At 46.5% G+C, this 16,564-nt stretch overlaps 8 non-coding genes across 8 annotated transcripts; all 8 read left to right on the top strand.

The window, feature by feature from the left end:
• The first annotated feature begins 29 nt into the window (after positions 1–29).
• Positions 30–219, top strand: LOC130317847 (U2 spliceosomal RNA). Its single transcript, XR_008864861.1, has one exon. It is a non-coding gene; the product is annotated as a U2 spliceosomal RNA (small nuclear RNA).
• A 2,114-nt stretch (positions 220–2,333) lies between these two features.
• LOC130317844 (U2 spliceosomal RNA) lies at positions 2,334–2,524 on the top strand. The gene has a single exon (XR_008864858.1). It is a non-coding gene; the product is annotated as a U2 spliceosomal RNA (small nuclear RNA).
• Positions 2,525–4,629: 2,105 nt separating this feature from the next.
• On the top strand, positions 4,630–4,821 carry LOC130317845 (U2 spliceosomal RNA). The gene has a single exon (XR_008864859.1). It is a non-coding gene; the product is annotated as a U2 spliceosomal RNA (small nuclear RNA).
• Positions 4,822–6,936: 2,115 nt separating this feature from the next.
• LOC130317846 (U2 spliceosomal RNA) lies at positions 6,937–7,128 on the top strand. The gene has a single exon (XR_008864860.1). It is a non-coding gene; the product is annotated as a U2 spliceosomal RNA (small nuclear RNA).
• Positions 7,129–9,241: 2,113 nt separating this feature from the next.
• LOC130317843 (U2 spliceosomal RNA) lies at positions 9,242–9,432 on the top strand. Its single transcript, XR_008864857.1, has one exon. It is a non-coding gene; the product is annotated as a U2 spliceosomal RNA (small nuclear RNA).
• Positions 9,433–11,544: 2,112 nt separating this feature from the next.
• On the top strand, positions 11,545–11,735 carry LOC130317842 (U2 spliceosomal RNA). Its single transcript, XR_008864856.1, has one exon. It is a non-coding gene; the product is annotated as a U2 spliceosomal RNA (small nuclear RNA).
• Positions 11,736–13,843: 2,108 nt separating this feature from the next.
• LOC130317840 (U2 spliceosomal RNA) lies at positions 13,844–14,034 on the top strand. The gene has a single exon (XR_008864855.1). It is a non-coding gene; the product is annotated as a U2 spliceosomal RNA (small nuclear RNA).
• Positions 14,035–16,140: 2,106 nt separating this feature from the next.
• LOC130317839 (U2 spliceosomal RNA) lies at positions 16,141–16,331 on the top strand. The gene has a single exon (XR_008864854.1). It is a non-coding gene; the product is annotated as a U2 spliceosomal RNA (small nuclear RNA).
• The last annotated feature ends 233 nt before the right edge of the window (positions 16,332–16,564 follow it).

The following is a 16,564-nucleotide window of genomic DNA, read 5'->3' as shown; positions in this document are numbered from 1 at the left end:
ACCTTGTTGGGCCCGCCCCTTTCACGGTTATCGCTTCTCTCGGCCTTTTGGCTAAGATCAAGTGTAGTATCTGTTCTTATCAGTTTAATATCTGATACGTCCCCTATCTGGGGACCATATATTAATGGATTTTGAGAACGGGGGCTGATTCGAAGCTTGCTTCCGTCGCCCTATGCATTGACCCGATATGGCAGTATCTTCGGGTACAGTGCACCACCCCCCTTACAGGGTTAAAAAGAAAGATTCCTACTTTCATTGCTACCTGCTTGCTTGCTGGCTAGCCAGCTAGCCAGCCCTGTGGGCCCTTGCTGCTGCTGCTTCTGCAGCCAAAAAGCAAAAGGTGGTGCTGCTGCTGCTTCTGCTGCTTCTGCTTCTGCTTGTGTCTGGCCGCTGTTGGAGCGTCCAGGCACAGGACTTCTGCTGCTGCTGACTAAATGGCCTCCTTAATTGGATCATTTGAGTAGCCAGCACACCTGTGCAGGTAGGGCATGACATGATAGGCAGCTGCCTTGATAGCGGGTGGGTGCTGAATGTTCCTAATTGACAAAATAAGATTAATGCTTATGAAGAAATATAAAATCTCATCCCTTCCCCAATATCGCGCCACACCCCTACCCCTTAATTCCCTGGTTGAACTTGATGACATATGTCTTTTTTCGACCGTACTAACTATGTAACTATGTAACATAACATGGGGGGGGGGGGGGGGGGGGGGGGTCTCCTGGCTGTTCACACAGGTGTGTCATTGCTGTACATTGACCATGCATTGCTTCTGTGGTATTGCAAAGGCAAAGACAAATGCTTCCAGCCATCCATTGCACTAATGGATTGGTCATCAGCTGGCTGTCTATGTCCCGCATCAATATAGACCAAAGTACAGAGGGTTAGGCTATGCTAATTTGTGCACCTACCTGATGCATCAGAAGGTGCGAGGCCCTTGCTAAATTCTGTGCACAGACTTTGAGATCTATGCTTTAGACTGTATCTAAACCTGCTCCAACATGGACTGACATTCTGGCCTACTTTCAGCCGATGCGACTTGTCTGTCGCTGAACAGTCGCTTTTTATGTATTCAGCACCTATGTATAATGTTGTAAAAATGCTCTAGAAGCTAAAGTCGCAGAAATGTCGCACATATTTGGCCTGCAACTTTCTGTGCGACAAATTCAGACAGGAAAAATCAGTATAAATCCTTAGAAAAATTATCCCCCAGTGTCTCCATCTGCTGGCGGTATTGAATAAGCATTGCTGCACTGATGGGGTATGCATTAGACGAAAAAAAAGAAGAAAAAGAAGAATAATACGCCCAGAAAAGAGGCGAAAAGGAGAAAAACGTAAAAAAACGTGAAAAAAAAGTAAGAGGAAGAGAAGGGAAAAAAAGGTGGAAATGGGTTTAAAAGTGATTTCGGCGGAGAAATATATATATATATATATTATATATATATATATATATATATATATACGCGCACACACACACATATATATAAACGTATTCTCCGTTGAGATATTGCAGCCGCTGCTGTGTCCAGGCCCAGGAGCCTTAGCACTGTGCTATGATGTCACTCAATACCACTGACATCACTAGGTGTAAACAACATCTCTCCTTTGCTGTGTATGTGACTATGGAGCTGTTTGGTGATGTCGTCTATTACGGCCTTCATAGAAGCAACAGGAGATTGTTGCATCCATCTACAACCCTCAGAACTACAGTGCTATGATGTCACTCACTTCCACAGGCCTTGCAGAGTGTAAACAACAACAACCCAGCTTTGTTGTGTATGTAACCATAGGGATTTGTGATGTCACCTAGAACCTTCACAGCAGCGACAGCTTTATGAGGAGCATCAGCACTGCTCTGCCTGAGCAGAACCATCACCGCCATAGTTGTCAAATAACCCGGATTTAACCCACACAGGTAAGTCCAATGGGGTGCAGGCATGTCCTCTATGCTTACAGCTTCCCGTGGGTGTTGGTTTGATACCGTTTGGGGACAGCCAAGGAGGCATCTGCAGGCAACAAAGGTAGGTGTGTGCTTGTGTGTGTGTTTCCTATGCAGATCCTAAGCCCAGTGTCACATGCAAGTAGGAGGAGTAAGAAGGGTTCCTGGCAAATCCGGGTTATGGATTGCATTTAAAAAGGCCCGTGGGAGTGCAATGGGCCCCTGTCTTGCTGCTTAGCAATAATGGTATGGGTTTAGGTTCTGCTGTGTGTACTGGTGGTTGACTGCCCCCCAGCCCAGAGTGTGCATGGAAAATTGTCTGGCAGCCTCCCTGACAGCAAGCAGTGATAGTGCCCATGAAGGGGACCTTGTTGGGCCCGCCCCTTTCACGGTTATCGCTTCTCGGCCTTTTGGCTAAGATCAAGTGTAGTATCTGTTCTTATCAGTTTAATATCTGATACGTCCCCTATCTGGGGACCATATATTAAATGGATTTTTGAGAACGGGGGCTGATTTCGAAGCTTGCTTCCGTCGCCCTATGCATTGACCCGATATGGCAGTATCTTCGGGTACAGTGCACCACCCCCTTACAGGGTTAAAAAGAAGATTCCTACTTTCATTGCTACCTGCTTGCTTGCTGGCTAGCCAGCTAGCCAGCCCTGTGGGCCTTGCTGCTGCTGCTTCTGCAGCCAAAAAGCAAAAGGTGGTGCTGCTGCTGCTTCTGCTGCTTCTGCTTCTGCTTGTGTCTGGCCGCTGTTGAGCGTCCAGGCACAGGACTTCTGCTGCTGCTGACTAAATGGCCTCCTTAATTGGGATCATTTGAGTAGCCAGCACACCTGTGCAGGTAGGGCATGACATGATAGGCAGCTGCCTTGATAGCGGTGGGGTGCTGAATGTTCCTAATTGACAAAATAAGATTAATGCTTATGAAGAAATATAAAATCTCATCCCTTCCCAATATCGCGCCACACCCCTACCCCTTAATTCCCTGGTTGAACTTGATGGACATATGTCTTTTTTCGACCGTACTAACTATGTAACTATGTAACATAACATGGGGGGGGGGGGGGGGGGGGTCTCCTGGCTGTTCACACAGGTGTGTCATTGCTGTACATTGACCATGCATTGCTTCTGTGGTATTGCAAAGGCAAAGACAAATGCTTCCAGCCATCCATTGCACTAATGGATTGGTCATCAGCTGGCTGTCTATGTCCCGCATCAATATAGACCAAAGTACAGAGGGTTAGGCTATGCTATTGTGCACCTACCTGATGCATCAGAAGGTGCGAGGGCCCTTGCTAAATTCTGTGCACAGACTTTGAGATCTATGCTTTAGACTGTATCTAAACCTGCTCCAACATGGACTGACATTCTGGCCTACTTTCAGCGATGCGACTTGTCTGTCGCTGAACAGTCGCTTTTTATGTATTCAGCACCTATGTATAATGTTGTAAAAATGCTCTAGAAGCTAAAGTCGCAGAAATGTCGCACATATTTGGCCTGCAACTTTCTGTGCGACAAATTCAGACAGGAAAAATCAGTATAAATCCTTAGAAAATTATCCCCCAGTGTCTCCATCTGCTGGCGGTATTGAATAAGCATTGCTGCACTGATGGGGTATGCATTAGACGAAAAAAAAGAGAAAAAGAAGAATAATACGCCCAGAAAAAGGGCGAAAAGGAGAAAAAACGTAAAAAAACGTGAAAAAAAAAAGTAAGAGGAAGAGAAGGGAAAAAAAGGTGGAAATGGGTTTAAAAGTGATTTCGGCGGAGAAATATATATATATATATATATATATATATATATATATATATATACGCGCACACACACACATATATATAAACGTATTCTCCGTTGAGATATTGCAGCCGCTGCTGTGTCCAGGCCCAGGAGCCTTAGCACTGTGCTATGATGTCACTCAATACCACTGACATCACTAGGTGTAAACAACATCTCTCCTTTGCTGTGTATGTGACTATGGAGCTGTTTGGTGATGTCGTCTATTACGGCCTTCATAGAAGCAACAGGGAGATTGTTGCATCCATCTACAACCCTCAGAACTACAGTGCTATGATGTCCACTCACTCCACAGGCCTTGCAGAGTGTAAACAACAACAACCCAGCTTTGTTGTGTATGTAACCATAGGGATTTGTGATGTCACCTAGAACCTTCACAGCAGCGACAGCTTTATGAGGGAGCATCAGCACTGCTCTGCCTGAGCAGAACCATCACCCGCCATAGGTTGTCAAATAACCCGGATTTAACCCACACAGGTAAGTCCAATGGGGTGCAGGCATGTCCTCTATGCTTACAGCTTCCGTGGGTGTTGGTTTGATACCGTTTGGGGACAGCCAAGGAGGCATCTGCAGGCAACAAAGGTAGGTGTGTGCTTGTGTGTGTGTTTCCTATGCAGATCCTAAGCCCAGTGTCACATGCAAGTAGGAGGAGTAAGAAGGGTTCCTGGCAAATCCGGGTTATGGATTGCATTTAAAAAGGCCCCGTGGGAGTGCAATGGGCCCCTGTCTTGCTGCTTAGCAATAATGGTATGGGTTTAGGTTCTGCTGTGTGTACTGGTGGTTGACTGCCCCCCAGCCCAGAGTGTGCATGGAAAATTGTCTGGCAGCCTCCTGACAGCAAGCAGTGATAGTGCCCATGAAGGGGACCTTGTTGGGCCCGCCCCTTTCACGTTATCGCTTCTCGGCCTTTTGGCTAAGATCAAGTGTAGTATCTGTTCTTATCAGTTTAATATCTGATACGTCCCCTATCTGGGGACCATATATTAAATGGATTTTTGAGAACGGGGGCTGATTTCGAAGCTTGCTTCCGTCGCCCTATTGCATTGACCCGATATGGCAGTATCTTCGGGTACAGTGCACCACCCCCTTACAGGGTTAAAAAGAAAGATTCCTACTTTCATTGCTACCTGCTTGCTTGCTGGCTAGCCAGCTAGCCAGCCCTGTGGGCCTTGCTGCTGCTGCTTCTGCAGCCAAAAAGCAAAAGGTGGTGCTGCTGCTGCTTCTGCTGCTTCTGCTTCTGCTTGTGTCTGGCCGCTGTTGGAGCGTCAGGCACAGGGACTTCTGCTGCTGCTGACTAAATGGCCTCCTTAATTGGATCATTTGAGTAGCCAGCACACCTGTGCAGGTAGGGCATGACATGATAGGCAGCTGCCTTGATAGCGGGTGGTGCTGAAATGTTCCTAATTGACAAAATAAGATTAATGCTTATGAAGAAATATAAAATCTCATCCCTTCCCCAATATCGCGCCACAACCCCTACCCCTTAATTCCCTGGTTGAACTTGATGGACATATGTCTTTTTTCGACCGTACTAACTATGTAACTATGTAACATAACATGGGGGGGGGGGGGGGGGGGGGGGGGGGTCTCCTGGCTGTTCACACAGGTGTGTCATTGCTGTACATTGACCATGCATTGCTTCTGTGGTATTGCAAAGGCAAAGACAATGCTTCCAGCCATCCATTGCACTAATGGATTGGTCATCAGCTGGCTGTCTATGTCCCGCATCAATATAGACCAAAGTACAGAGGGTTAGGCTATGCTATTGTGCACCTACCTGATGCATCAGAAGGTGCGAGGGCCCTTGCTAAATTCTGTGCACAGACTTTGAGATCTATGCTTTAGACTGTATCTAAACCTGCTCCAACATGGACTGACATTCTGGCCTACTTTCAGCCGATGCGACTTGTCCTGTCGCTGAACAGTCGCTTTTTATGTATTCAGCACCTATGTATAATGTTGTAAAAATGCTCTAGAAGCTAAAGTCGCAGAAATGTCGCACATATTTGGCCTGCAACTTTCTGTGCGACAAATTCAGACAGGAAAAATCAGTATAAATCCTTAGAAAATTATCCCCCAGTGTCTCCATCTGCTGGCGGTATTGAATAAGCATTGCTGCACTGATGGGGTATGCATTAGACGAAAAAAAGAAGGAAAAAGAAGAATAATACGCCCAGAAAAGAGGCGAAAAGGAGAAAAACGTAAAAAAACGTGAAAAAAAAGTAAGAGGAAGGAGAAGGGAAAAAAAGGTGGAAATGGGTTTAAAAGTGATTTCGGCGGAGAAATATATATATATATATATATATATATATATATATATATATACGCGCACACACACACATATATATAAACGTATTCTCCGTTGAGATATTGCAGCCGCTGCTGTGTCCAGGCCCAGGAGCCTTAGCACTGTGCTATGATGTCACTCAATACCACTGACATCACTAGGTGTAAACAACATCTCTCCTTTGCTGTGTATGTGACTATGGAGCTGTTTGGTGATGTCGTCTATTACGGCCTTCATAGAAGCAACAGGAGATTGTTGCATCCATCTACAACCCTCAGAACTACAGTGCTATGATGTCACTCACTTCCACAGGCCTTGCAGAGTGTAAACAACAACAACCCAGCTTTGTTGTGTATGTAACCATAGGGATTTGTGATGTCACCTAGAACCTTCACAGCAGCCGACAGCTTTATGAGGAGCATCAGCACTGCTCTGCCTGAGCAGAACCATCACCGCCATAGGTTGTCAAATAACCCGGATTTAACCCACACAGGTAAGTCAATGGGGTGCAGGCATGTCCTCTATGCTTACAGCTTCCCGTGGGTGTTGGTTTGATACCGTTTGGGGACAGCCAAGGAGGCATCTGCAGGCAACAAAGGTAGGTGTGTGCTTGTGTGTGTGTTTCCTATGCAGATCCTAAGCCCAGTGTCACATGCAAGTAGGAGGAGTAAGAAGGGTTCCTGGCAAATCCGGGTTATGGATTGCATTTAAAAAGGCCCCGTGGGAGTGCAATGGGCCCCTGTCTTGCTGCTTAGCAATAATGGTATGGTTTAGGTTCTGCTGTGTGTACTGGTGGTTGACTGCCCCCCAGCCCAGAGTGTGCATGGAAAATTGTCTGGCAGCCTCCCTGACAGCAAGGCAGTGATAGTGCCCATGAAGGGGGACCTTGTTGGGCCCGCCCCCTTTCACGGTTATCGCTTCTCGGCCTTTTGGCTAAGATCAAGTGTAGTATCTGTTCTTATCAGTTTAATATCTGATACGTCCCCCTATCTGGGGACCATATATTAAATGGATTTTTGAGAACGGGGGCTGATTTCGAAGCTTGCTTCCGTCGCCCTATGCATTGACCCGATATGGCAGTATCTTCGGGTACAGTGCACCACCCCCTTACAGGGTTAAAAAGAAAGATTCCTACTTTCATTGCTACCTGCTTGCTTGCTGGCTAGCCAGCTAGCCAGCCCTGTGGGCCTTGCTGCTGCTGCTTCTGCAGCCAAAAAAGCAAAAGGTGGTGCTGCTGCTGCTTCTGCTGCTTCTGCTTCTGCTTGTGTCTGGCCGCTGTTGGAGCGTCCAGGCACAGGACTTCTGCTGCTGCTGACTAAATGGCCTCCTTAATTGGATCATTTGAGTAGCCAGCACACCTGTGCAGGTAGGGCATGACATGATAGGCAGCTGCCTTGATAGCGGGTGGGTGCTGAATGTTCCTAATTGACAAAATAAGATTAATGCTTATGAAGAAATATAAAATCTCATCCCTTCCCCAATATCGCGCCACACCCCTACCCCTTAATTCCCTGGTTGAACTTGATGGACATATGTCTTTTTTCGACCCGTACTAACTATGTAACTATGTAACATAACATGGGGGTGGGGGGGGGGGGGGGGGGGTCTCCTGGCTGTTCACACAGGTGTGTCATTGCTGTACATTGACCATGCATTGCTTCTGTGGTATTGCAAAGGCAAAGACAAATGCTTCCAGCCATCCATTGCACTAATGGATTGGTCATCAGCTGGCTGTCTATGTCCCCGCATCAATATAGACCAAAGTACAGAGGGTTAGGCTATGCTATTGTGCACCTACCTGATGCATCAGAAGGTGCGAGGCCCTTGCTAAATTCTGTGCACAGACTTTGAGATCTATGCTTTAGACTGTATCTAAACCTGCTCCAACATGGACTGACATTCTGGCCTACTTTCAGCCGATGCGACTTGTCTGTCGCTGAACAGTCGCTTTTTATGTATTCAGCACCTATGTATAATGTTGTAAAAATGCTCTAGAAGCTAAAGTCGCAGAAATGTCCGCACATATTTGGCCTGCAACTTTCTGTGCGACAAATTCAGAGACAGGAAAAAATCAGTATAAATCCTTAGAAAATTATCCCCCAGTGTCTCCATCTGCTGGCGGTATTGAATAAGCATTGCTGCACTGATGGGGTATGCATTAGACGAAAAAAAAGAAGAAAAAGAAGAATAATACGCCCAGAAAAGAGGCGAAAAGGAGAAAAACGTAAAAAAAACGTGAAAAAAAAGTAAGAGGAAGAGAAGGGAAAAAAAGGTGGAAATGGGTTTAAAAGTGATTTCGGCGGAGAAATATATATATATATATATATATATATATATATATATACGCGCACACACACACATATATATAAACGTATTCTCCGTTGAGATATTGCAGCCGCTGCTGTGTCCAGGCCCAGGAGCCTTAGCACTGTGCTATGATGTCACTCAATACCACTGACATCACTAGGTGTAAACAACATCTCTCCCTTTGCTGTGTATGTGACTATGGAGCTGTTTGGTGATGTCGTCTATTACGGCCTTCATAGAAGCAACAGGAGATTGTTGCATCCATCTACAACCCTCAGAACTACAGTGCTATGATGTCACTCACTTCCACAGGCCTTGCAGAGTGTAAACAACAACAACCAGCTTTGTTGTGTATGTAACCATAGGGATTTGTGATGTCACCTAGAACCTTCACAGCAGCGACAGCTTTATGAGGAGCATCAGCACTGCTCTGCCTGAGCAGAACCATCACCGCCATAGGTTGTCAAATAACCCGGATTTAACCCACACAGGTAAGTCCAATGGGGTGCAGGCATGTCCTCTATGCTTACAGCTTCCCGTGGGTGTTGGTTTGATACCGTTTGGGGACAGCCAAGGAGGCATCTGCAGGCAACAAAGGTAGGTGTGTGCTTGTGTGTGTGTTTTCCTATGCAGATCCTAAGCCCAGTGTCACATGCAAGTAGGAGGAGTAAGAAGGGTTCCTGGCAAATCCGGGTTATGGATTGCATTTAAAAAGGCCCCGTGGGAGTGCAATGGGCCCCTGTCTTGCTGCTTAGCAATAATGGTATGGGTTTAGGTTCTGCTGTGTGTACTGGTGGTTGACTGCCCCCCAGCCCAGAGTGTGCATGGAAAATTGTCTGGCAGCCTCCCTGACAGCAAGCAGTGATAGTGCCCATGAAGGGGACCTTGTTGGGCCCGCCCCTTTCACGGTTATCGCTTCTCGGCCTTTTGGCTAAGATCAAGTGTAGTATCTGTTCTTATCAGTTTAATATCTGATACGTCCCCTATCTGGGGACCATATATTAAATGGATTTTTGAGAACGGGGGCTGATTTCGAAGCTTGCTTCCGTCGCCCTATGCATTGACCCGATATGGCAGTATCTTCGGGTACAGTGCACCACCCCCTTACAGGGTTAAAAAGAAAGATTCCTACTTTCATTGCTACCTGCTTGCTTGCTGGCTAGCCAGCTAGCCAGCCCTGTGGGCCTTGCTGCTGCTGCTTCTGCAGCCAAAAAGCAAAAGGTGGTGCTGCTGCTGCTTCTGCTGCTTCTGCTTCTGCTTGTGTCTGGCCGCTGTTGGAGCGTCCAGGCACAGGACTTCTGCTGCTGCTGACTAAATGGCCTCCTTAATTGGATCATTTGAGTAGCCAGCACACCTGTGCAGGTAGGGCATGACATGATAGGCAGCTGCCTTGATAGCGGGTGGGTGCTGAATGTTCCTATTGACAAAATAAGATTAATGCTTATGAAGAAATATAAAATCTCATCCCTTCCCCAATATCGCGCCACACCCCTACCCCCTTAATTCCCTGGTTGAACTTGATGGACATATGTCTTTTTTCGACCGTACTAACTATGTAACTATGTAACATAACATGGGGGGGGGGGGGGGGGGGGGGGTCTCCTGGCTGTTCACACAGGTGTGTCATTGCTGTACATTGACCATGCATTGCTTCTGTGGTATTGCAAAGGCAAAGACAAATGCTTCCAGCCATCCATTGCACTAATGGATTGGTCATCAGCTGGCTGTCTATGTCCCGCATCAATATAGGACCAAAGTACAGAGGGTTAGGCTATGCTATTGTGCACCTACCTGATGCATCAGAAGGTGCGAGGCCCTTGCTAAATTCTGTGCACAGACTTTGAGATCTATGCTTTAGACTGTATCTAAACCTGCTCCAACATGGACTGACATTCTGGCCTACTTTCAGCCGATGCGACTTGTCTGTCGCTGAACAGTCGCTTTTTATGTATTCAGCACCTATGTATAATGTTGTAAAAATGCTCTAGAAGCTAAAGTCGCAGAAATGTCGCACATATTTGGCCTGCAACTTTCTGTGCGACAAATTCAGACAGGAAAAATCAGTATAAATCCTTAGAAAATTATCCCCCAGTGTCTCCATCTGCTGGCGGTATTGAATAAGCATTGCTGCACTACTGATGGGGTATGCATTAGACGAAAAAAAAGAAGAAAAAGAAGAATAATACGCCCAGAAAAGAGGCGAAAAGGAGAAAAACGTAAAAAAACGTGAAAAAAAAGTAAGAGGAAGAGAAGGGAAAAAAAGGTGGAAATGGGTTTAAGTGATTTCGGCGGAGAAATATATATATATATATATATATATATATATATATATATATATATACGCGCACACACACACATATATATAAACGTATTCTCCGTTGAGATATTGCAGCCGCTGCTGTGTCCAGGCCCAGGAGCCTTAGCACTGTGCTATGATGTCACTCAATACCACTGACATCACTAGGTGTAAACAACATCTCTCCTTTGCTGTGTATGTGACTATGGAGCTGTTTGGTGATGTCGTCTATTACGGCCTTCATAGAAGCAACAGGAGATTGTTGCATCCATCTACAACCCTCAGAACTACAGTGCTATGATGTCACTCACTTCCACAGGCCTTGCAGAGTGTAAACAACAACAACCCAGCTTTGTTGTGTATGTAACCATAGGGATTTGTGATGTCACCTAGAACCTTCACAGCAGCGACAGCTTTATGAGGAGCATCAGCACTGCTCTGCCTGAGCAGAACCATCACCGCCATAGGTTGTCAAATAACCCGGATTTAACCCACACAGGTAAGTCCAATGGGGTGCAGGCATGTCCTCTATGCTTACAGCTTCCCGTGGGTGTTGGTTTGATACCGTTTGGGGACAGCCAAGGAGGCATCTGCAGGCAACAAAGGTAGGTGTGTGCTTGTGTGTGTGTTTCCTATGCAGATCCTAAGCCCAGTGTCACATGCAAGTAGGAGGAGTAAGAAGGGTTCCTGGCAAATCCGGGTTATGGATTGCATTTAAAAAGGCCCCGTGGGAGTGCAATGGGCCCCTGTCTTGCTGCTTAGCAATAATGGTATGGGTTTAGGTTCTGCTGTGTGTACTGGTGGTTGACTGCCCCCCAGCCCAGAGTGTGCATGGAAAATTGTCTGGCAGCCTCCCTGACAGCAAGCAGTGATAGTGCCCATGAAGGGGACCTTGTTGGGCCCGCCCCTTTCACGGTTATCGCTTCTCGGCCTTTTGGCTAAGATCAAGTGTAGTATCTGTTCTTATCAGTTTAATATCTGATACGTCCCCTATCTGGGGACCATATATTAAATGGATTTTTGAGAACGGGGGCTGATTTCGAAGCTTGCTTCCGTCGCCCTATGCATTGACCCGATATGGCAGTATCTTCGGGTACAGTGCACCACCCCCTTACAGGGTTAAAAAGAAAGATTCCTACTTTCATTGCTACCTGCTTGCTTGCTGGCTAGCCAGCTAGCCAGCCCTGTGGGCCTTGCTGCTGCTGCTTCTGCAGCCAAAAAGCAAAAGGTGGTGCTGCTGCTGCTTCTGCTGCTTCTGCTTCTGCTTGTGTCTGGCCGCTGTTGGAGCGTCCAGGCACAGGACTTCTGCTGCTGCTGACTAAATGGCCTCCTTAATTGGATCATTTGAGTAGCCAGCACACCTGTGCAGGTAGGGCATGACATGATAGGCAGCTGCCTTGATAGCGGGTGGGTGCTGAATGTTCCTAATTGACAAAATAAGATTAATGCTTATGAAGAAATATAAAATCTCATCCCTTCCCCAATATCGCGCCACACCCCTACCCCTTAATTCCCTGGTTGAACTTGATGGACATATGTCTTTTTTCGACCGTACTAACTATGTAACTATGTAACATAACATGGGGGGGGGGGGGGGGGGGTCTCCTGGCTGTTCACACAGGTGTGTCATTGCTGTACATTGACCATGCATTGCTTCTGTGGTATTGCAAAGGCAAAGACAAATGCTTCCAGCCATCCATTGCACTAATGGATTGGTCATCAGCTGGCTGTCTATGTCCCGCATCAATATAGACCAAAGTACAGAGGGTTAGGCTATGCTATTGTGCACCTACCTGATGCATCAGAAGGTGCGAGGCCCTTGCTAAATTCTGTGCACAGACTTTGAGATCTATGCTTTAGACTGTATCTAAACCTGCTCCAACATGGACTGACATTCTGGCCTACTTTCAGCCGATGCGACTTGTCTGTCGCTGAACAGTCGCTTTTTATGTATTCAGCACCTATGTATAATGTTGTAAAAATGCTCTAGAAGCTAAAGTCGCAGAAATGTCGCACATATTTGGCCTGCAACTTTCTGTGCGACAAATTCAGACAGGAAAAATCAGTATAAATCCTTAGAAAATTATCCCCCAGTGTCTCCATCTGCTGGCGGTATTGAATAAGCATTGCTGCACTGATGGGGTATGCATTAGACGAAAAAAAAGAAGAAAAAGAAGAATAATACGCCCAGAAAAGAGGCGAAAAGGAGAAAAACGTAAAAAAACGTGAAAAAAAAGTAAGAGGAAGAGAAGGGAAAAAAAGGTGGAAATGGGTTTAAAAGTGATTTCGGCGGAGAAATATATATATATATATATATATATATATATATATATATATATATATACGCGCACACACACACATATATATAAACGTATTCTCCGTTGAGATATTGCAGCCGCTGCTGTGTCCATGCCCAGGAGCCTTAGCACTGTGCTATGATGTCACTCAATACCACTGACATCACTAGGTGTAAACAACATCTCTCCTTTGCTGTGTATGTGACTATGGAGCTGTTTGGTGATGTCGTCTATTACGGCCTTCATAGAAGCAACAGGAGATTGTTGCATCCATCTAGAACCCTCAGAACTACAGTGCTATGATGTCACTCACTTCCACAGGCCTTGCAGAGTGTAAACAACAACAACCCAGCTTTGTTGTGTATGTAACCATAGGGATTTGTGATGTCACCTAGAACCTTCACAGCAGCGACAGCTTTATGAGGAGCATCAGCACTGCTCTGCCTGAGCAGAACCATCACCGCCATAGGTTGTCAAATAACCCGGATTTAACCCACACAGGTAAGTCCAATGGGGTGCAGGCATGTCCTCTATGCTTACAGCTTCCCGTGGGTGTTGGTTTGATACCGTTTGGGGACAGCCAAGGAGGCATCTGCAGGCAACAAAGGTAGGTGTGTGCTTGTGTGTGTGTTTCCTATGCAGATCCTAAGCCCAGTGTCACATGCAAGTAGGAGGAGTAAGAAGGGTTCCTGGCAAATCCGGGTTATGGATTGCATTTAAAAAGGCCCCGTGGGAGTGCAATGGGCCCCTGTCTTGCTGCTTAGCAATAATGGTATGGGTTTAGGTTCTGCTGTGTGTACTGGTGGTTGACTGCCCCCCAGCCCAGAGTGTGCATGGAAAATTGTCTGGCAGCCTCCCTGACAGCAAGCAGTGATAGTGCCCATGAAGGGGACCTTGTTGGGCCCGCCCCTTTCACGGTTATCGCTTCTCGGCCTTTTGGCTAAGATCAAGTGTAGTATCTGTTCTTATCAGTTTAATATCTGATACGTCCCCTATCTGGGGACCATATATTAAATGGATTTTTGAGAACGGGGGCTGATTTCGAAGCTTGCTTCCGTCGCCCTATGCATTGACCCGATATGGCAGTATCTTCGGGTACAGTGCACCACCCCCTTACAGGGTTAAAAAGAAAGATTCCTACTTTCATTGCTACCTGCTTGCTTGCTGGCTAGCCAGCTAGCCAGCCCTGTGGGCCTTGCTGCTGCTGCTTCTGCAGCCAAAAAGCAAAAGGTGGTGCTGCTGCTGCTTCTGCTGCTTCTGCTTCTGCTTGTGTCTGGCCGCTGTTGGAGCGTCCAGGCACAGGACTTCTTCTGCTGCTGACTAAATGGCCTCCTTAATTGGATCATTTGAGTAGCCAGCACACCTGTGCAGGTAGGGCATGACATGATAGGCAGCTGCCTTGATAGCGGGTGGGTGCTGAATGTTCCTAATTGACAAAATAAGATTAATGCTTATGAAGAAATATAAAATCTCATCCCTTCCCCAATATCGCGCCACACCCCTACCCCTTAATTCCCTGGTTGAACTTGATGGACATATGTCTTTTTTCGACCGTACTAACTATGTAACTATGTAACATAACATGGGGGGGGGGGGGGGGGGGGGTCTCCTGGCTGTTCACACAGGTGTGTCATTGCTGTACATTGACCATGCATTGCTTCTGTGGTATTGCAAAGGCAAAGACAAATGCTTCCAGCCATCCATTGCACTAATGGATTGGTCATCAGCTGGCTGTCTATGTCCCGCATCAATATAGACCAAAGTACAGAGGGTTAGGCTATGCTATTGTGCACCTACCTGATGCATCAGAAGGTGCGAGGCCCTTGCTAAATTCTGTGCACAGACTTTGAGATCTATGCTTTAGACTGTATCTAAACCTGCTCCAACATGGACTGACATTCTGGCCTACTTTCAGCCGATGCGACTTGTCTGTCGCTGAACAGTCGCTTTTTATGTATTCAGCACCTATGTATAATGTTGTAAAAATGCTCTAGAAGCTAAAGTCGCAGAAATGTCGCACATATTTGGCCTGCAACTTTCTGTGCGACAAATTCAGACAGGAAAAATCAGTATAAATCCTTAGAAAATTATCCCCCAGTGTCTCCATCTGCTGGCGGTATTGAATAAGCATTGCTGCACTGATGGGGTATGCATTAGACGAAAAAAAAGAAGAAAAAGAAGAATAATACGCCCAGAAAAGAGGCGAAAAGGAGAAAAACGTAAAAAAACGTGAAAAAAAAGTAAGAGGAAGAGAAGGGAAAAAAAGGTGGAAATGGGTTTAAAAGTGATTTCGGCGGAGAAATATATATATATATATATATATATATATATATATATATATATACGCGCACACACACACATATATATAAACGTATTCTCCGTTGAGATATTGCAGCCGCTGCTGTGTCCAGGCCCAGGAGCCTTAGCACTGTGCTATGATGTCACTCAATACCACTGACATCACTAGGTGTAAACAACATCTCTCCTTTGCTGTGTATGTGACTATGGAGCTGTTTGGTGATGTCGTCTATTACGGCCTTCATAGAAGCAACAGGAGATTGTTGCATCCATCTACAACCCTCAGAACTACAGTGCTATGATGTCACTCACTTCCACAGGCCTTGCAGAGTGTAAACAACAACAACCCAGCTTTGTTGTGTATGTAACCATAGGGATTTGTGATGTCACCTAGAACCTTCACAGCAGCGACAGCTTTATGAGGAGCATCAGCACTGCTCTGCCTGAGCAGAACCATCACCGCCATAGGTTGTCAAATAACCCGGATTTAACCCACACAGGTAAGTCCAATGGGGTGCAGGCATGTCCTCTATGCTTACAGCTTCCCGTGGGTGTTGGTTTGATACCGTTTGGGGACAGCCAAGGAGGCATCTGCAGGCAACAAAGGTAGGTGTGTGCTTGTGTGTGTGTTTCCTATGCAGATCCTAAGCCCAGTGTCACATGCAAGTAGGAGGAGTAAGAAGGGTTCCTGGCAAATCCGGGTTATGGATTGCATTTAAAAAGGCCCCGTGGGAGTGCAATGGGCCCCTGTCTTGCTGCTTAGCAATAATGGTATGGGTTTAGGTTCTGCTGTGTGTACTGGTGGTTGACTGCCCCTCAGCCCAGAGTGTGCATGGAAAATTGTCTGGCAGCCTCCCTGACAGCAAGCAGTGATAGTGCCCATGAAGGGGACCTTGTTGGGCCCGCCCCTTTCACGGTTATCGCTTCTCGGCCTTTTGGCTAAGATCAAGTGTAGTATCTGTTCTTATCAGTTTAATATCTGATACGTCCCCTATCTGGGGACCATATATTAAATGGATTTTTGAGAACGGGGGCTGATTTCGAAGCTTGCTTCCGTCGCCCTATGCATTGACCCGATATGGCAGTATCTTCGGGTACAGTGCACCACCCCCTTACAGGGTTAAAAAGAAAGATTCCTACTTTCATTGCTACCTGCTTGCTTGCTGGCTAGCCAGCTAGCCAGCCCTGTGGGCCTTGCTGCTGCTGCTTCTGCAGCCAAAAAGCAAAAGGTGCTGCTTCTGCTGCTTCTGCTTCTGCTTGTGTCTGGCCGCTGTTGGAGCGTCCAGGCACAGGACTTCTGCTGCTGCTGACTAAATGGCCTCCTTAATTGGATCATTTGAGTA

This window comes from Hyla sarda, unplaced genomic scaffold (assembly GCF_029499605.1).
Source record: "Hyla sarda isolate aHylSar1 unplaced genomic scaffold, aHylSar1.hap1 scaffold_2039, whole genome shotgun sequence".
Lineage (NCBI taxonomy): Eukaryota > Metazoa > Chordata > Amphibia > Anura > Hylidae > Hyla > Hyla sarda.
Note: the sequence above shows the minus strand (reverse complement) of the source record. Positions and strands in the feature narration are given on the sequence as shown.